The sequence below is a fragment of the Varroa jacobsoni genome, unplaced genomic scaffold, assembly GCF_002532875.2.
Source record: "Varroa jacobsoni isolate VJ856 unplaced genomic scaffold, vjacob_1.0 scaffold_389, whole genome shotgun sequence".
Classification (NCBI taxonomy): domain Eukaryota; kingdom Metazoa; phylum Arthropoda; class Arachnida; order Mesostigmata; family Varroidae; genus Varroa; species Varroa jacobsoni.
The window spans coordinates 76,360-89,765 of record NW_019213291.1 but is presented as its reverse complement, the minus strand read 5'-3'; the positions used below and the strand labels follow the sequence as shown (position 1 = coordinate 89,765).

The 13,406-nt window shown below is 40.3% G+C and overlaps 1 long non-coding RNA gene across 1 annotated transcript; it reads right to left on the bottom strand.

Moving 5' to 3' along the window:
* Positions 1-7,459: 7,459 nt before the first annotated feature.
* LOC111259983 (uncharacterized) lies at positions 7,460-9,862 on the bottom strand. The gene is made up of 3 exons (XR_002679975.2): positions 9,495-9,862; positions 9,211-9,309; positions 7,460-8,941 (listed from the first exon to the last, which is right to left on the bottom strand). It is a non-coding gene; the product is annotated as an uncharacterized LOC111259983 (long non-coding RNA).
* Between the last annotated feature and the right edge of the window lie 3,544 nt (positions 9,863-13,406).

Here is a 13,406-nt window from a genome sequence, read left to right as displayed (position 1 = left end):
TAAAGAAGCCTTTAAGCGGCGTGATCAATGCCAACTCCGACGACTGAAATGTTGCTTGCAGTCGAATATAGCCAAAATATGTCTAACTTCTTGTCTATCCAAATCAAGTAAGGCCAAAGTTATGAAGGCACTAGTTTTTGCAAACGTGAATTTCCCCTGTCCGTTTGCAAGCTTTCCAATCCAGGCTCAATACATAGAGAAGGACGTGTTTTGGGTAAACTCGACAGTTTATAACGGCGCCAAAGTCACACTGGATCATCTACGAAATCATAAAAGGCTTGCTTTGGATCATGAACACTATTCGGGCTGAAGTCGCGGGCAGGACATTTGCGTAAGCCATCCTATGTAAGCTCTTTGCGAACTCGTTGCAGAGGTAAAGTGTAACCTACATATGAATTTCGGAGCTGAATGCCGCACACAGTCGGCTCGGAAGGTTAATAAAGTGGTCCTCCTCAGTTAAATTCCACGAAGTTAAGCTGCTGCCGGATCGACATGTCGTTTTTCCCATCACGGGACAAATGTGCTGAGGGAACGGTTCTGAGTGCGTGCATTATAGCTACGCTAAATTCGGGGTCAGATATGCGATAACTCATAAACAAAAGAAAGCTCTATTCTAGCGTAACTCGTCGCGGCCTTGAGTAATCGTTAACAAGGGCTTCGAGCCGACTAGAGCAATTTTAACCACGTTCTATGTGAGGATTACGTAATTACGCCGTTGGTTACACGGAAATTTGATTTATTTAAATGTCACCAACTGAAGAAATGGTGTAATCGGAAGCCAAAGGAAACAGCTCGTTGCACGACGTCGATCAGCTTGAAAACCACGATATATCATAGCTTCGTTGCGATTGTATTATTATGTTCTCAACAAATGCAATTCAAGTCAATTCGACCTGATTTTAAATATTTACCCAGTTTTGAATTCAATTTAGACCCACATCGAACTGCTGGACACGATGCCCCACGCCTGTCCGTGTTTCAGTTGCTGCGGCATAATTCTCAATAGGTCTTTTTTAGGGTACCAAGGATGTGACCCTCTACTTTTCAAATGAAATTTTCTTTGCACTAAATTTCGTCTCGAGAAACTATGGATACTGTTAATCTTATTTGTTTTAAAACAGTTTTTAACAAAAAAATTGTCTTCTTTAAGCGCGCACTTAATTTTAAAGTGGTGAGTTAAACTAATTCTGAGCGTTGCCTGGTTCTGTTTTTAGTAACCACTGACTTATGCGTTCCCCAAGAGAGCTCTCAGCAATCCGCCTATGGCCCTTGCGTCACGTCGACGCCGTGGAGGCAGTGATCATCAGTAGTTTCTATCATTTAGTATAAACGAGCTCCTTCTCTTCCTTTTATTTCTTTGTCCCGGTGGTAGGATAGTGGGAAACGTGCTTGTGTGATAAACTTGAGGTATAAATGGTGGCCTGGATTGAGATCTGAGCGTCGGCACGCTTTGTTTTACGATGGAAATCAGCCATGTGATCGAATGTTTAAGGGCGGTATTGAATGTAAACACGAAACATTTAGGCAACGGGCCTCAAAGGTGGGGTAAGCTGACCAACTTCTTAATCGTAGGATAGATTGACCAGAGCAGCCTTCATGACAGTGCACTGATAACGTGTTAGCCTACTAGCTTCAAGGACACGTGCTGGGCTGGGGTTGAAATCGGGTATAAGCACGCTCCGTTTCGTTCTAGCGGGAGCCAGCCATTTGAGGCAACGCTAGAAGTAATACAAGAATACAAAATGCCCATCCTTTCGACACACTGAAAGTTCTCTAAATAACCGAGTATTTCTGCAAAAGAAAAAGACTATTTTCGATCCAAAGGTTCCTGTTTGCGCTAGCAGTGAGCTCGTACACCCTCGTTTTCGAGTCCAAAATTGTCCAAAATAGTCTTTTTTATTGTTACATACTGCTAAAAGATCATTCTTCTTAACATCAATCAGTCCGGTCGCAGATTTCCGACAGCTGAAATTTTATCTCTAGAGTGTTGTTGGCTATGACGTCAAGTCAACTACAACTTTCCATGTCTTATCTAGGTTTTCTGTATAGGAGAGTGTCAATTAAATTCCGATGGACCTTCAAGATGGAAGTTCCACGGGTTCTTGATAGCTGCTTGTGAGGTCAAGGCATAGGGATTGTTTTAACGAAAGCATGTTTTCCATAGTGGCATCTATCACCTTTATCAGCTTAACAAACGACATTTTTGCTAAATGACATTGTTTTATTTTAAGTTGACTTGTAGTGTGAACAAAACGTTAATTTAAACTTCCTGAATATAGAATATAACTATATAACTGAAATATAACGTTTCTTAATTTTTACCTCTGTCTGTTCAAATAAAAAGTAGATTTTTATATAAGTAAATCTTGTTTTTCTTTTTCTCTGATTAGTCCTTCGCCTCTCGCAGCAAGAAACGTTATGAAAACTTCAGATAAACTTGTAGAATCCAATCCCAGCTGTCGTTAAATAATATCGTGTGGCAAGAAATTTTGTCAACCTCATCTCAAGAACAACGGACAACAAACGCTAAGACATTAAGCGCGGTTCTTCTGCTCTGTAGTGCTTTCGAAATATTTTACCTTTATTATTTCACTTCGTTTCAAAACGGGAAACGTTGGTCTGCATAAACAGATATTGTTGCGACACAATTTTGTTGCCATTCGTGGCAAAATCTCCGAACTACAGAGTGAGCCAATGGGTCCCGGGCGGCTATACTAAATTATGTTAATACGTTAAAAAAAAACTAAACTAATACTATTATATGTATAAAAAAAAATCCAATAAATGAGAACTTTAGACCGTCGAACGAACTCAAGCCAAAATGATTCTGAGCTTGTTTTTATGCAGTGCGTTTTCTGAGGAATATGGAAACGACTATAGCAATGTCTTGATGCAGCGTGTAGTCAACTTGTTAGAACTTCATCTCGTCTGAGGTTTGCAGGCGCAGCATCCTAAATTGACTTTGGCCAAATTAGTTAAACATCATATCCCAAATGCATACCATACTATACAACCTATGGAAGATATGCTTTTAAATTACCAAAAAAAAAGAAGCTTTCAAGCGGCCCGCGGATAAATTGCGGGCAACTGCCGAATTGATTTAGTATCAGCGGCTGGTAGCCTGTTTAAAAAACGGCCTATCAAGAACATGTCGTTATATGAATAGACACACCCTTGCAAAACATTCGGAACATTGCCTGCAAATTCTATAAACGTGAGAAACGTACAGACGCCCTTTTAGTTGAAGTCATTTCATGTTTAGGGTTCTAGAACTTGCAAACGGTTCGAAGTTACAGCAAAACTTCTCTCTGTGATACAGCTCAGAGTTACTAGCACGACAACAAAGAAATGCCAAATTAACTACGACAGCACTATCTAATAAATATGTATTAGGCTGTAGAAAAAGTGTTGACCTTTTTAAAAGCAAAAGTACAATATATTTTTTATAATATATATAATAATTTCTCTATTTTTTTTTTTAATAATATGACTAAACTAAATGAATAAAATATGACTAAAATGCTGCATTGACGATCTTCCGCCATTTTTTTTGTGATACGGTATCCCATTGCTCTAACAGTTTTGTGGCTTCTAAACGAAAAATCGCGATAAGTGATTTTTGTGTTCGTTCATTAAAAACTAATTTAATGCGATGAAAGGAGTTTTACAAGCACCAAACAAGTGATGGTCTAATGCAGGATTCGAGCTATGGGGGTTACGATGACGGATTCATAAAAATCTGACATCCAGGTTCCTTCAGCGTTTGCCAGATAACTAAAGATATATGTAATTTGGCACTGTCTTAGAGGTCGTCGACTAGTTCAGATCAACCTTTTTAGTCGCTTGCTGACAATTCATAGTGCACTATACCTTTTCAATCCTATTAAACATATAGCATTATTTTGTTTGGTGTCAATTTGGGCTTTGCCAAAATTTTTTTACGTACGCGCGTTATCATCGTATGTAATTTTCCTCTCATCATTTGTAATCAATTTCTTTATACATGGGTGGATTTTGTTGCGTTTTTGTAGACTTTCCCTGATTTCACTAAATACAATCGAGTGTATCCTTCCGCAAATTGTTCAAAGTTGGTAGATATCTAGTTCCTTTGCTATATCATGGCTGCTCACGTGTCGGTCTTACTCAATTTTCGCTATAATTTCATTAGCTTATTTTGTAATTGGTTGACCATTACAGGGAGCCATATTTTCTAAAAACGCATCTCAACTATAGGCAGCACACCTTGTTTTTTTTCAATGGATTTGGGTAGAATTTATACCTTTATTGTGATAACATTGTCAAATATAGCGAAACCCTTCGAACATTTCACTCATCTTCGAGGCCCTCCACCTTAGGTCTAAATACAGGCGTCTCAACAATTGCACCCTGTACACTACGACCAAAGCTCAGCTTTTCAGGAGCAGTAACACCGACACGATGCAATTCCTGTTAGCTGAGATTGTGTGGCTTTAGATCGCTTTTGCCAAAAGAAAAAAGAAATGGCCAATATTTTTTCATGAGAAAATCAGTCATATGACCGCGAAACAATTATTGTCAAAATAAATAAGATAAATTTTGGAAAAGATTATTATTAATTATCTTTATTACTATTATGATTATTATTATTATTATTATTATTATTATCACAGTACATTCTACCATACGACGAGAGACGAGTTTCTTTGTTAACGCCCATGAAGTTATATCGTTAGAAGCCATATTTTCTTTCCAGTTGAGCGGAAACACATTGCTATAGAAGCTTCATTTCATGTTATTTCAAGTGCGATTTTTTTTGTTTCTATCTTCCGTTAAGAACAAAGGAAAAGACGAATCTGGTAAAAGCTAATATCACTGCGCCGCATTATTATTTACTTACTTGATATATATGTCTGTTCGTTGCTGCAGGCTTTGCCAGTGATGACGAAAAAATTTTACGTTTATTGTTACCATTCTCTTAATACTGGTATTTAGCCGTCCATTCTTCTCACCGACTCCTTGCATCCCCCTCCACTCTCCTTAGCTCACTCAGTCCCGCTTGCTTACATACATTTCTTATTTCTTTGCATCGCACGAGCTGTACTGGCTCTTCTTTTGCCCAGAAAAGTGCTCATTTTGCTCGCTATAGGCAGCATCGGAAGTTTAAATTTTTCGATATCTTCTGCATACTTCAGCAATGCTGTTCCGATTATTTCTTTTTTCCCCTGATAGCTCAAGGTAATCACGCGCCCTACTATTAGTATCACGGTGGCTGCTACCATCATCACATCGGCCAACGTGGCTAGCTGCAACGTTACCGACCATTGAAGATCAGAAGTGAACGAATCGAAATCGAAAGTGGTTCTTCGGTTCATTTGTCTGACTAGCCGCCTTCTTCGACACTTTACTTGCCTAAATTTTGATAGACCGTGGCAGTTTCTTTAAGAGTTGCCACTGCGCCATTGACTTCGGTGTTATTAATCGATGGCGTTAGCGACGACGGCGTGAAAGCGAAGACGGATATTCTCAGTCCGCCGGTATCTTTTCTATGACGGTCTTCCCCGACGTCTGAGGCTCTTCGAGCAACATCAATCATCCTGCTGCTCCCGATGTCCAGCGTTCGATGTTACTACGGATTGCTCTTCGACAGCATCTCTAGCCCAATCTGGGCTACCTTTGCAAAGGTATCAGAATCTTGGGAAAGCTGCTGCCTTTTTGCTTAAGTTTCCCTTTCATCTAACTCTTCAAGTTCTGATATCAGCCCTCTATGGAATAGTTCTGATCGCCTGCTCGCGCTGTTAACACATCTCCCCCCCCCCCCCCCCCCCGGCTCTGCCTCTGGTATATATAATTCCTCGATGTTGCAACAACAGCTGTAGTGATCCAGATCGTAGTAAACACCCGAAAGTAGTTTTAAGGCTCGTTATTTCTAGTAGTTGCGGTCAGAAATGTTTGTCCTTATCGTGACCCTGTTGCTAATTGCTCCTGGCAGCATACGAAACCAATAAATGAATAAGTCAGATATTAATTCACCTATCATCTAGTACTGATGAAAAGATTTATGTGACTATTTGGCAATAAAAGCTCGGTAGTCCATTGTAGCTCCACACTGTTTATAAGAGCTTTGTTTTTGTCCATTGCTCCACACATGGGACAGATCCACGTATACGAGCATGTCCTGCCTATCTTGAGCGCCTCCGTACAGCGCCCAAAGAAACATCACTGCAGAAGCTCCGACCCGCCTACCGTCACCGTCATTGCAAGTTTCTTCAGCCGACTTACGAAAATGCTTGCGGAATCTTCTTCGGATCGGATAAAAATCTTCATGTCATGGCGGGATGCCTTTTTCTACAACATTTCGCGTCCTTCGACTTCTTCTTCTTCCGTGAAAAACCAAAAATGGGTGGTTTTTAGTTTTCGTTGTTCCCTGCTCATGCCGCTTGTGCCGCTCCGTCTTTTGTTGACTGATAGTAAAAGAAGCGAGGATATAAGGTAGTAATGGTACTATCAACAGCTGCGGCACAGTGGTAACAGAGCGGCAAAATTGTTGTTGTTGTTGTTGTTATTCTTCAAATGGCACTCAGTAGCAAGACAACAGCGCCTGACTATTCACTGTTCCAAGGGAATCACGTAGGAGTACGACATCTAAATTTCAACTTGTGACGACGACAGAGATGCGACATTAGCAATATCAACGCTATCGTCGAGAACAACGACAAAAATTAGCAACAACTCTAGGAGATCCGTGGATATGGATGGCTAATATTCAGCCAGCCATCTTGAATTATGAAAATGGCTGCTGATGTTTCATGAGTTGTTTTTCTACTTTCGTTTTATTTCAGCAGACGAAAACGTCGCTAAAACTAATAACAATTAACATCATGGTACTAGCTTTAGCATACAATCACCAGCAGCAGCAGCAATGGTGCCCAGTTTCTGCAGTCTTTCTGAATCGGCTACAAAGGCGGTAGATATGGTAGCAGTCATTGATTGCTTTATGCCTTCGCTGGACATCGGTCACTTGGGTTGTTTGGGCTGTCTACTTTCGTTCGAGACAACATGTCCGAGCGCGTTATTTTCTTTGTGTGGCGTACTGTTCAATGGCGTATTTCTGCAACTCAGTATTTGTTCAAAGTCAAGGCGATGACACGGATTGAGTTTGTTTCCATTAGATATATGGGTAGGGACATTACGCCTATAGACTATAAAATATGATCTGTCCGACAGTGTTCGATGTTCGACATGCTCCTTTTCATTTTAACGTCAGCTATTTTCTTGAGTCATTGTACCCTTGGAACCATTGCTTCGGTGCAGCATCAAAAACTTATTCCTAGTAAAAATCTAGCCGCAGATGGGTCTAGCTATATTTATTTTGGGGTTCTTCCAACAAATAAAATATTTATTAAACTGTTAATTGAATTCGGTAGAATTTGAAGTTGAGTAACTTGCGCCCTAGTTGTGCTAAAATGACGACATTTTTCCATATTTTTGAAACACTTGTGACAGAGCTCTGGTAGCTTTTAGATAGCCATTTATTTCGCATTTGTATTTCGTATATGATTTCTCTATCCATGACAATGAGTCTAATGTTGTCATCAGGTACTTCGTGCTTTCGACTGCCATGCCAACGATCCATGAGTTTCTTGAGGAACTCAAGATGGTAGACTGAATTTATTGTTTTATTTTCGACGAGTGACGAGCCTCGCTAGTCTCTGATGTTTATTGCAAATACTACTACTACTATAATCTTACGGCTGAACCTGTCTGACGTTGCTACCGAACCCGATTTCTCCTCAGAGAAATGCTATTCTTTACCCTGATTTTTCTTCGATCAGCAATAAAGGTTGAGTTTTTTTTTATCTCGTCTGTAATGATCGTATGCTTACCGGAATTTTTTGTTCATTAGAATTTCCCGAATTGTACGTCGAGTGCACTACGCTCATTTCCAACTGACCTGGAGTCAGTCCATAGGGGATCAATTTTTTGCCCAGTTTTCGCATTACCAGTACTTCGGTTATAAGTCTGTAACACAGTAAATGTGAAATATCAGTTTTGGTCGAGAAAACCCTTAGATTCTAAACTCTGCTCTCGTCTAAAATCTGCCTCCGCGATTGCGGCAATGCGTTCCTGTTTCTGAGCGCCGATATCCGACCACCTCTTCGCTAGTCTTCAACAGTTCAACCTTCGTTCTTGAAACGTTTGTCCCATTGACATGCTGTACTTTCGCTCGAAGCCTGCTTGCTTGAGGTTCGATGTTCTCATTCGATAGTCTTCAATAATTCTACAGCACTATGGTCTGTTGTTTACTGAATGTTAATTTTCACAATGAAAAATTGTTTTTCTTCCAAATGTATTTTTTTCCGCAGTCAACTCAACCTGTTTTTACTCCCAAGTTGCTAGAAGACTAGCGTATTTATCAGATTTCGCTTACTAGCGGTGTGCAGTTCGAAACTTATTCTATTTCAAAATCCGACAGATATAGATTTCGCTTGTAATAACCTGGTATATAAATATTAGAGTATTTGTCTAACTAACCCTCATATTATTACCACTATCACCCTTAGCCAATCCGTCCAAGAATCAAAAAAGGTTCATCGTTTTCAATCTTCGCACATTAATATTTGTGCGCATCGTCGCATCTATGGGTGTCGACCTCGCGAGCCGCCGTATGCCAAACATTTCTTGCCTTAGATTATTGTCGTCTAACACAAAACCTGCTTTGAAGTCTTCCCATGAAGTCTCTGAGGGCCTCCACACAGAGCAGCTCACCGCCGCTGATGCTCGCATTGCACCGCTATTTGCTGTCGTGGCGGGAAGCAGCGACCATCAACAGCCGTAATCGTCGTGGCTGCCACTTCGGTTCAGCCGACTGACCTGATTATTGTTCCGGTGCTCCAACGGCCCCCTTTACGTGCCGTGAGTCCCGGCGATAGCGGCCAGCGGCAGCGTTAGGGCGAACACAAAGCTGTCAAATAACAGCAAAGGTGAGTGGGAGAGTCTGGGCAATATTCGCGAGAAGATCAACGGGAAGTTAGTCACAAGCCCACAACAGCGCACTGACTAAACTTCAAAGCTATTCCAACGACAATCCATACGATGAGCAAGCCAAACTATCCAAGCTACGAAAAGCGATCGGGAACTAAGGTCTGAGATAATCGAGCTATCTATGTAATGGCTGTTGCCACTGGTGTTATTACCATCTTTGTGGGCAGGAGCAAAAGGAACAAAATTTACCTTTTCGACGTTGTCCGGCTTGAAGAATAGCATACCATCCCAATCTGTTGGGCAGACGTAAATCCGCTTGCGAGGGCAACATCAAGACAATGTGTGCGTCTGGCGAGGAAAAATTATTAAGGCAACAATAAGAACTGGACAACCCAGGTCCGCTCCAAAAATAGACAAAAGTAATTTTGTTGATGCTCTTCCGAAGAAAAAGAGTAGCAGATATTAAGGCGACCTTCTTGTTATTCCATTGATGGTGCAAATCAATCGTTATCTAGTAAAATGATTATGCTTACCGACGTGTGCAGTAACTGAAGAGAGCACGATCCAAATGAATAGTATCGAGAAGAGTCCGCGATATTACTATTGTCGATTTTGGCGGCTTGTCCTCTCTTGATGTGTGTGTCATTATTACTATTATTCTCCTACAATAATGAATCGAACGAGCCAATGTGCCGATATTAGCTAGTCGCGAAAAGTTTTATCTGTGTCAGGAGAATTATATATACAAATTACGTACGATTATACATATGTGCGTCGGCACTTATGCCGCTTTGTTCTGTTTAATGTAACCATATACACCCGGAAGTATCTTCTTCGAAATCAAAGATGGCGAATGAACGAAGGGCGCCTATCGTATGCGGTTTGCGACGTCGTTACCATACCAACAAGCGAAGATAGCTTGTGATGGATAGAAGATATGCAACATATATTCTACGATTATTAAGACTGATGGTCATTGTAATTATTACCTCTTTAACGAGTTCATCATTAAAGAAGTTCCAATAATAACCTAACTGTCCGTTTAGTGAGGTCAACATAATGTGCTGACTATGAATTTATTCGTCTCTACAATAGCAAATATAATAATAACAAATTATAACACAAAGAGACAGACGCCATCAGTAGTCTTCAGTTTCTGGGCTTGCAGACGGCTTAGCTCCATAATCTGTACACGACAGGTCTTCGCAGATGAACAGATAATGATAATTCGTTTCTTCGAAAACTACTGATGCAAAATAATTTATTCAACACCCGATAGTAGTGCATCATCGATCAAAAGGCAGAAAAACAAAAAGACATCGATTTCCTTATAGAACGCACTATAAATCATGCTGTGCACAAGCAAAGCGGTGGCAAACATAACTCGCATCGTGGGACCTCTACTGCGCTATCAGCGCCCATTGTGGAAGCTCTGTAGCCAGGGTCGCTGGTTCGAGCTCCATCAACGGCCAGCGTAATTCAGTAAAAAATCAACAATAGCTGTATCGTTCACTCTGGAACCGAAACAATACCGAGTATTTGAGAAGGTTTTAAAGTAGTTTATAGGTAGACAAAAATCGTTCACATTGAACAGGCTGGCAACGACCCTGATTCGAATCATGCTTGAGCGCTTCTATTTACTATCGATCAAGAGATTGGTACGAATAAACAAGATGGCGGCATACTTTCTTGAATAGAACTGAATTACGAGTTCAGCTAGCTAATCGTCAAGGGGCAAACCTCCTCGAGATCTTTCGTTATGGCCCATTTCATTGGCACTAACTTAGCACACGAAGTTTCTATGCTCGCGTTGATGTCTTCGTTCCTCTTCGTTATGCAGCCGACACGCGGCTTATTTCTGCACCGGATATTCTTCCGCACTGACCTTTGGGATAGTCCGTTGCTGCAACGACCTGGACCTACTGCAAGAGGCAAAAAATTCATAGTGGCACGGCTTGCCGTCTACAGAGAAATAGAGCTGATATTTTATCTGTATATTTAATTAGAAAACATTTTTTTTATTAGCTCTCCTCCATTCGCCAACCGCAAAATCCCCCTTTTTTTGCATGCGCTTATTGAATTACGGCAAGTCGTTAGGGGCTCACGACTTCTTTTCACCAACGACAACAATCGGTGAAACATCAAATTTTTACACTGTGTATGTCGGACAATGTTGTGGTCCTGTATTTGTTCATTGCTAACCTAAGTTCTACGATGTATGCGTGCTACACTGGGATATACTCGACGCTCAGCAGGATGCGGTAAGGCGCTCCCGGGAAGTTGTATGCTTGATTGCCAGCTGCGTTTTACTGTTCTCTTAGTTCATTATCTTCACTTTCTTTTTTTGTTCTGATTTTCGTCCTACAAAATAAACGAAATTCGCTGTTTGTCTACCTCTCTTTGACCCTCTCTACCGACTGTCTGACACCACTTATCGTGCGCTAATGTTGTAGCGGAATGCAGCGCAGAAACAAAGTGCCGTTGCATAAAGTTTGTCTAATGCGTCCGCCGTTCATACACTTCAGCTAATTCTCCACCGTCGTGATTTCTGCCCAGTTTATACAAGCGTCTCGCGTTCATGTGCCTTAAGTTAAAACGAGGTGGAAACGCTATCTCTGCTGACAACGCCAGAACAGGTGGCGCTTCGTTGTGTGAGATACGACAACGCAATGACTCTCAAGCAGAATGAGGCTTGGACACTAACAGGGGGGTGAAGACAGCGCCAGAAGCCAACGTAAAGTGGATAGAGGAACCGAACCGTTCCCTGATCACTATGAGGCATCATTCTTTTGTACCCCTTTTCTTATAACTCGCCTCATTACTTTCACTTGTGGATCACGAAGTAGAATATAGAACGCGTTCATTATGTTTGTTCCTATCTTGTGTCAGTTTTTACTTTGTGCTTCTGTTTTTTCGATTGGGATCCAATTTGGGAGTTTTCATTTCAAATGGTTTTTTGATGGTTCAAATGGTTTGGCTTTGAAAAGTCTTCACATAACGTTCCACCGGGCTAGCTAACACTAGATACTGGTTTCAAATTTTGCTTCACAGTAATTTTTATAAAATGATAATATTGATAACAGTAATACAAATCAATATTTGACTGAAATAGTTATATTTCGACCCGGTAGTTGAGTAGTTTCAGAAAGCAAACTAACTCTGATGAGAAGATCGATTTAGGGATAATGTATACGTATCGAAGATCCGTACCGGCTTCGCTAATTATAATTACTCAGCATGATTGTCGTTGCTGTTTTCTATTGTTACCATATTTTTCATTGTTCCAATCGGTCTATCGAGCAGGCATGACGATCACCGAGCCCTGGATGACGGATGACGAGAACCGGCATGATGTGTCCTGGTCTACTTGCCACTAAAAATTACCTAGATATTGAATATAATACTAGTCTGCTACTATTAGTTGTTAGTTACCAAATTGACATGAGCTGCTAACAGACATTCTACGTGCCTTTCAACGATTAGAAACTACTTAGTAGGCCAAATAAGTCGTTGCCAATCAGCAGAAGAACAACATCGAGTCGAAAATGTGACTTATTTTATTCTTTTTTTTTTTTTTTTTTTTTTCAATATAATTTTTCCTTTTTAGCCGCAATACAATGACGTATTTTTAACAACAACTCCTAACAACACCGAGACCATACAGTTAATTTAACGGAACAATCTCTCTACTAATTCGATTTCATTTCTATATACATTTCTACAGGAAATACAAGTATTAGTTAGGTGTGACTGATAATGAAACACAATTGTGTTATGATAAAAACAGTAGAACGTAGATAATGAGTAGTCAGAACGCACCAACACCGTACGCCATCTGTTTTTGAATATGGAAAAGAAGTTACTACGCTATGTACGCTATATTTTTACTTGTCTACTAGGATTGCGTCTTGTCCCTATAACAATGTGATCATACTAAATAAAATACGAACGACATACTAAATAGATAAGGTAAGCTAAAAGCTGAGTAATCCGAAAGGAAACAAAAATATACTTAGTATCAAGCACGAAATTACGTACGTACAAAATCATGATGATAGCTAGAAGGAGTTTATCTAAGGTGATTCGTTCTGCTGTCTACAGTATCGACGATCAGTGTACCGCAACAAAAAATAGCTACTAGACCATTAGAACAGTCAGTGCAAAAAGGTGTACGAATAGCTAGAGTTTCGATCTAGTAACACTAAGTTAAATGTATAGGAAGTTAAGTGACGATCTGCCCGACGCCTAGCTTTCTGCATAGTCATATTGACTTTTTTGATCATTTTCGTCGTAGATGCTTTTTTTTTTTTTTTTTTTAATGTCCGCTATAGCTATGAATGTTGCATTTGTAAAAAATGAAGCGTTTATTCAACGAGAACTGAAATAGCGCTTTATCATATTGATTGAGGTAACCAGCGCTTAATGGGTTTCTCAATAGCTCGTCT